Source organism: Carlito syrichta, unplaced genomic scaffold, assembly GCF_000164805.1.
Source record: "Carlito syrichta isolate Samal-C Ts95f unplaced genomic scaffold, Tarsius_syrichta-2.0.1 Scaffold13351, whole genome shotgun sequence".
In the NCBI taxonomy this organism is placed as follows: domain Eukaryota; kingdom Metazoa; phylum Chordata; class Mammalia; order Primates; family Tarsiidae; genus Carlito; species Carlito syrichta.
In genome coordinates this window covers 1-7321 of record NW_006957447.1, presented here as the reverse complement: position 1 = coordinate 7321, position 7321 = coordinate 1, and the positions used below count along the sequence as shown (strand labels likewise).

Here is a 7321-nt window from a genome sequence, read left to right as displayed (position 1 = left end):
CCCCTCAATTCTGTTAATTTTAAATTGTATTTTGGGGCTTTGTTGTTAGGGGTATGTATGTTTATAATTGTCATAGCTTCTTGATAGATGACCCTTTCATGAACGTGTAAGGTTTTTCTATGTTCCTGCAACAATTTTTGACTTAAAGTCTACTTTGTCTGGTATTATAATAGTCACTCCAGTTCTCCTTTGGCTTCTATCTCCATGGGATATCTTTTCCTATTCTTTACCTATCAGTCTATATGTTTCTTTGGATTTAAATGAGGCTTCGGATGACAGAATATAGTTGGGTGAGAACTTTTGTGTGTCCATTCTGCCTAGCCCCACCTTTCGATTTGAGAGGATATCCCTTTTATATTTAATGCAAATACTGAAAACAAAGAGCTTGCTTCTGCCATTTGACTATTTTTTCATGCCGCACGTCTTTTTCACGCTTTCAAACTGCCACTGCTCTCTTCTCTTACATTTAATGAATATATATATATATATAATATATATATATATATTTTTTTTTTTTTGAGTTGGAGTCTCACTCCATAGCCAAGGATGGAGTACGGTGGCATGGTCACAGCCACCCCAGTGTCGACCTGCTGGGCTCAGGCGATCGGTCCGCCTCAGCCTTCCAAGTAGCTGGAACCACAGGCACTCGCTACAGCGCCCAGCTAATTTTTTTTGACTTATTGTCTCTACAGCCTGGTAGAGACAATGTGGTCTCGCCAAGTTGCTGAGGCTGTTCTCGAACGCGTGGGCTCGGGCAATCCCCTCACCTCGGCCTCCCAAAGTGCTGGGCTTACAGACTTGAGCCACCATGCCCGGCAATTCTAGTTATCTTGTTTGTCAAGAAGTTTCATTTTTATGTCCAGGAATCCTTCATCCAAGAATGTGGTCGTACTGGCGGGGAAGCCTCATCACTTACTGGATTAATTCTTGGCTATAACTCCTTTCAGACTGCGAGCTCTCTCCTCTAGCCAACATGATCTGATTCTGGAGAACCCTTTCTTAAGCAGCTCCACTAAGAACTCTGTGTCCATTTTTTTAGAAATGTGAGTCCAGCAGTCACATGGAAGGTGGAACTAGCAAACGTATTTGGAGGGATCCTGTCTTGCAGGGCCAGGGCAGCCCACCTTCCCACTGTGAAATTGGCTTATCTGGTCACTCGAACTTTCCAACTTCCCTATTCAGAATGTGCCCGTACCTCTGCAAGGGTATTTCCCATTCGTGTTCAATGCATTCCCCACCCCAATCTACCTTTCTTCCTGCAGCTCTTTCTTTAGGCATTTCTGTAGAGGAGCTGGGAGCGGAAGTGTGGGATGGGTGGCAATCTCTTACCGCAAGGATCCTCAAACCCGGGCCGCAGACCTGCATGGGTCCGTGGCCTGTTAGGAACTGGGCCGCACAGGAGGTGAGTGAGCGACGGGCCGAGGGAAACTCCGCCTCCTGTCAGATCAGCACCATTGGATGCCCAAAGGAGCACGAACCCTACTGTGAACTGCACATGAGAGGGATCTAGGTTGCGTGATCCTTACGAGAGCCTAGCACTTGATGATCTGAGTCGGAGCTGAGGCGGTGATTAGCAGTGAGGTTAGACTGCACATCCCCCCGGAGGTCCGTGTTCCATGAAACCCATCCCTGACGCCAAAAGGTTGGGGACCACTGTACTATGGCAAAAGAAAAGGGCCATTTCTGACAAGACGTCTTCAGCAAGGGATGTCCACCAGATTTGGGAAGACCTGGCGCTGTCATTTCATCACATCTGGAGCATCTTGTTCTGCCACAGGATCAGTAGCTGGCTCTTGAAAGCATTCTACTGGAACAAGCATATCTCAGGATTGCAAGGACCTCAGTGTGGGATGCTGCTGCGCTTTGGTGTGATCGTCAACGATGTGGATCCAAGTTTGAGCAGGGGTTATTACTGGAGGTGTATGTAGTGGCACTTAGGAGCCTTCTATAGAAAAGGCCTACTTCGTCTATGAAGTGGATGAAGGATTGCCTTAATTTTGGCTGTTTCTGCCTATTTGTCATACATATTCCTGAGGAAAAAAACGTTTAAAAAATCGTTGGAAAATGCCGGGTTACATTTTACAACTTATGTACAGTTTGTTGTGTTTGCACCTATGTTAAGCATTTTGGCAAGGCATTTCAAATTCTTTGGTTTTATTTTGGCCCTTCTCCATTCAGTGATTTGTATTTTAGATATTTAGCCAATTTTGTACTTTGCTATTGACTATTCCTTTTATTTTTAAAAACAATTCTATTCCAAATGATTACATTGCATAGCACAAATGTTTTTGTATTTTCTCTTAGAATTAAGGTGTTACCCCCTCATGTGGGCAGGATCTGTTTCCTTGTGTGAGGGGCAGGTGTGAGGGCTTTGTCCTGGACCAAAATGGCTTCCTTGTCTACTCTGGGAATGTTAGATATTGTTGTGAGAGTATACTTAGTCACATGTAATTGCGGTGATTAGACTACCTATAACCCTACCTATAACTTAGGGCAATTTCTAAGGGCCTACGCAAATTCTCATGACCTTCCCAACCTGAAAGAATGGCTTTTTAACACCCATCAGGAAAATTTTACCCACAGCAAGTTGTGGGTGAGGCATGTGGATTTGACTAATGATTTCAAAGAAATACTAGCGGGTTGACTCCCACAGATTTTCAGAGCAGACACCGCTTTAAACATACTTCTTCTCTCGAGATATTTTTGAGCTTCCACCATCAGATCTTTCCTTTCCAGCTACCCTTTCAGTAAACTTCCTCTAAACTCAACAGCTTGTACCTTCTCCCCCGAAATCTTCCCACCAGCCATTTAGCACTTTCCACTTGGAAACATTCAGTACTAATCTAGTTTCTACCACGATTATTTTATATGCTACCAGGTACTTAGTGCATCAGTCACAAGTTCAGTGGTTATGCCTTGGCACTGCTGAAGTAAGCCAGATAGCCTTGAGAAGGTGAGGTCTGGTATTGTTCTGACGTGTTGCGTGAGGGTCAAAAATGAAGGTCCCAGCCAATGCAGGGATGACCTGAGGTATGTGTACGGTAATGAGGGTCCTGCTATGGGAAAGACCTACCTCCTATGTGGAATTAAGAGGTTGCCTTGTTCTCAGTTGTTCTTACTTGTTTATCTTTAGAGAAAAGGTGGCAGTCCTGCCTTCCTCAAGCTAGGAAGACCACGAGTAAAAACCATTAAATTGACTAGGTTTGGGAAGACTTGACATTGTCATTTCATCACATCTGGATCATCTTGTCCTGCCACAGGATCAGTAGGTGGCTTTTGAAAGCATTCTACTGGACAAAACATATCTAAGGATTGCAAGCACCTCGATGCTGCTGTGCTTTGGTGTGATCATCAGTGATGTGGGTCCAAGTTTGAGCAGGGGTTATTGGAGGTGCATGAAGTGGCACTAGGGGCCCTGCTATAGAAAAAGCCTACTTTATATATGAAGGGGATGAAGGATTGCCTTGATTTTACTTGTTTCTGCCTATTTGTCATGCTTATTGCTGAAAATTTCATGAAAACAACCAATAAGCAATATACAGTTGTTTTTAGTCTTGCAATTGTAAGTGCTTAATAGTTTTGTATTCTATGATATTGTCTCCAACTATTCCCATAAAGCTTCTTTTTTCCCAACATTTTTAAACACAGAAATTATCTGTGACTTCCAGCTCTCACTGCTTCTCCCCTAGACTCCTTGGTAGTCTGTTATTTGGGGATCCCTACTGCTGTCCTTTCGCCTCCTCCAAGCTCTCCAAGTCCCCATCATGTGTGAGTGCATCTCCATCCATGTTGGTCAGGCTGCTTCCCAGACTGGCAATGCCTACTGGGAGCTCTACTGCCTGGAACACAACATCCAGCCCGATGGCCAACTACCAAGCGACAAGACCACTGGGGGAGGAGATGACTCCTTCAACATCTTCTTCAGTGAGATGGGCACTGGCAGGCATGTGCCCAGGGCAGCGCTGGCGGACCTGGAACCCATGGCCATTGATGATGTTCGCACTGGCATCTACTGCCAGCTCTTCCACCCTGAGCAGCTCATCACAGGCAAGGAAGTTGCTGCCAACAACTATGCCCGAGAGCACTATACCACTGGCAAGGAGGTCGTTGACCTCGTCTTGGACCGAATTTGCAAGTTGGCTGACCAGTGCACAGGTCTTCAGAGATTCTTGGCTTTCCACAGCTTTGGTGGGAGAATTGGTTCTGGGTTACCTCCCTGCTGATGGAACGTCTCTGAGGATTATGACAAGAAGTCCAGGTTGGAGTTCTCCATTTATCCAGCCCCGGGATTCCACAGCTGTAGTTCAGCCCTACTACTCCATCCTCACCATCCTGGATCCCTCTGATTGTGCCTTCATGGTAGACAATGAGGCCATCCATGACATCTGTCATAGAAACCTCACTATTGAGCACCCAACCTACACTAACCTTAACCGCCTTATTAGCCAGATTATGTCCTCCAGCATTGCTTCCCTCAGGTTTGATGGTGCCCTGCATGTTGAGCTGACCAACCTCATGCCCTGTCTTCGCATTCACTTCCCTCTGCCCACATATGCCCCCATCATCTCCACGGAGAAAACCTACCATGACCAGCTTACCGTAGCAGAGACCACCAACGCTTGCTTTGAGGCAGCCAACCAGATGGTGAAATGTGACCCTCACCCTAGTCAATGCATGGCTTGCTGTCTGTTGTACCATGGTGACTTGGGTCCCAAAGATGGCAATACTGCCATTGCCACCATCAAGACCAAACATACCACCCAGTTTGTGGGTTGTTGGTTCCCACTGGCTTCAAAGTTGGCATTAATTACCAGCCTCCCACTGTGGCACCCGGTGGAGACCTGGCCTAGGTGCAGAGATCTGTGTGCATGCTGGGAGACACCACAGCTGTTGCTGAGGCTTGGGCTCGCCTGGACCACAAGTGTGACCTGATGGATGCCAAGCATGGCTTTCTTCATGGGTAGGTGAGCAAGGGGATGGAGGAAGGGGGATTTTCTGAGGCCCCTGAGGACATGGCAGCCCTTGAGGATTATTATGAGGACGTTGGAGCAGATAATGCTGAGGGAAAGGATGAGGGTGAAGAGTATTCAACTGTCTGCTACAATTTTGCACCCCATTATCTTTACTGTTTCATTTCTGTTCTGCAAAACAGTCCGTGGTGGCCCTAACCTGTCAATAAAGTGTTTCCATTAAAAAAATGATCTGAGAATCCCACTTTTGGAAAGATGAAGTAGACACAAATTTCCTTATTCTTCATGCTTAGTACAACTACAACACCAGGTATCATGTACAAAACAAACATAAGACTCTGAAAGGTAGAGAGAAGAAGGAAGACTGGCTATGGACCTCAGATCCTGAGGAGCAATAAGATGAAAAGTTCCAGTAGATTTTTTTTTTTTTTGGTCTGATGTATCCCAGATTGAGTACTGGGAAAGTAGACACGCTAGAAAAGCCAAACTATGCACACAAAAGACTCCCGAAAAACCTGCTGACTCTAGCCAAGGGACCTGGAATGGGGCAATCTAATGTATCAAAATTATGCAGACAGTAATTGTTCTTCTCAAGCCAAACATCACAGAGATCCCATTTGAACCAGCAAAGGCAAAGCATAAGCCTAGATTTCCATCTCATAAGGCATGCACAGGTGTTAGGCTCCCTCCCCACAACCAGAGTGATGTCAGGGAAGTCAGAGTAGGGATCCAAGACTTTCATCCCCACAGAGTAATAACAGATTCCTCCACTCCCTTGGTGTCATTAAAGACCACATGGGGAGTCTGGATTTCCACTCCCACTCAGCAATACTAAGGTACTCCTCTCCCTCCCCACTTGTATCATGCTTCAGCAGATCTAATGGAGAGTTGGAACTATCACAATCAGCAGGCAGTAGCAAAGTCACCCACCTCCTTGGGGGTGTAGCGGAAGCGAGAGGGTGAATGGTAATGAAGCACTCCTACAGCTTCCAGAAATTGAACTATCGATGGAGGCTTAGTGAGGAGACCCCACTACGTGCCAATGGAAGCTAAGTAGGAAACCTGGGTATGCCCCTTCCCAAGATTTCCGTGCCCTGATTATCCAAAGAAATTAAACATTAATCCAAGTACATTTCCAGCTTTGTTTTATCTCATTTTCTTTCATAACATTATCTTCTAATGTATTCTAATTATGGAAAAGCCTTTCCAATGGAGTCCACTTGCTATTATTTTACACACAGTTTTAACAAGCTTGTTCATACCATTTCTAAGCCTATCCATAGTAACATCAAGTCAATACAAAGGATGTGTGAAATTTTAGAGGCACCCAAGTCATCAGCATTAAGAAGGGCAGCAAAACAGCACAAAAGGATACTGAACCAAAAAGATGGTGTGCATAGTTAAAGAGACACAGCAGTCTGAGACCGTTTGTGAAGGAGCATATTGCCAATACACTTCCTTTCAATCGTAAGGTATTCTGGCAGAGAGGCTGTCTAGAGAACAGCAATGGCCCCTAAATAGTTATTACAAAATTCATGTTTTATTTCATTACGTATAAGTGAGCGGATGGTGCAAGTAGCAATAACACATGTGGGGATTTGAGTTTTGTAAAGCTAAACAAGTCAGATTATAAGATTAATGACCAGGAAATACACACTTCTTTTTTGGTCCTTTTAAGTGTCAAAAACTGTATAAAGTACGGGATGAAATGTGATATTTCAATGGACATATAAATTGTGAAATAATTAAATTTGAGTTAATTAGCACAGCTCTCACCTCACATACTTACCTTTTTGTAGCTGGGACATTTAAAATCCACTCTTAGCAATTTTCAAGGATGTATTATTATCAGCTATGGTCTCCATGTTGTACAATACATATGCTGAACTTATTCTTTCAGTCTAACTGAAAATTTGTAACATTTGATCAATGCCTTCCCAATTCCTTTCACCTCCCAGTCCCTGGAAAACATCATTCTGTGCTCTAACTCTATAAGATCAAATGTTTAGATTCCTTACATAAGTGATATCATGCAGTGTTTGTCTTTCTGTGTCTGGCCTATCTTACCTAGCATAATGTCCTCCATGTTTATATATACATTTGCAAATGACAGGATTTTCTTCTTTCGCAAGATTGAACTGTATATCATTTTGTATATATGCCACATTTTCTTTATTGCTTCATCCACCGAAAGAGACCTAGATTGACTGCATATCTTGGCTACTAGGAATACTGCTGCAATGAACACGGTAGTGCAGATACCCCTTTGACATTTTATTTCCTTTATGTATATACCCAGAAGTGGGATTGCTAGATCACATGATAGCTCTATTTTTACTTTCGTGAGGAAC

General features: G+C 44.1%; 1 pseudogene; it reads left to right on the top strand.

The window, feature by feature from the left end:
- Positions 1–3764: 3764 nt before the first annotated feature.
- Positions 3765–5168, top strand: LOC103259665 (annotated as a pseudogene).
- Positions 5169–7321: the final 2153 nt, after the last annotated feature.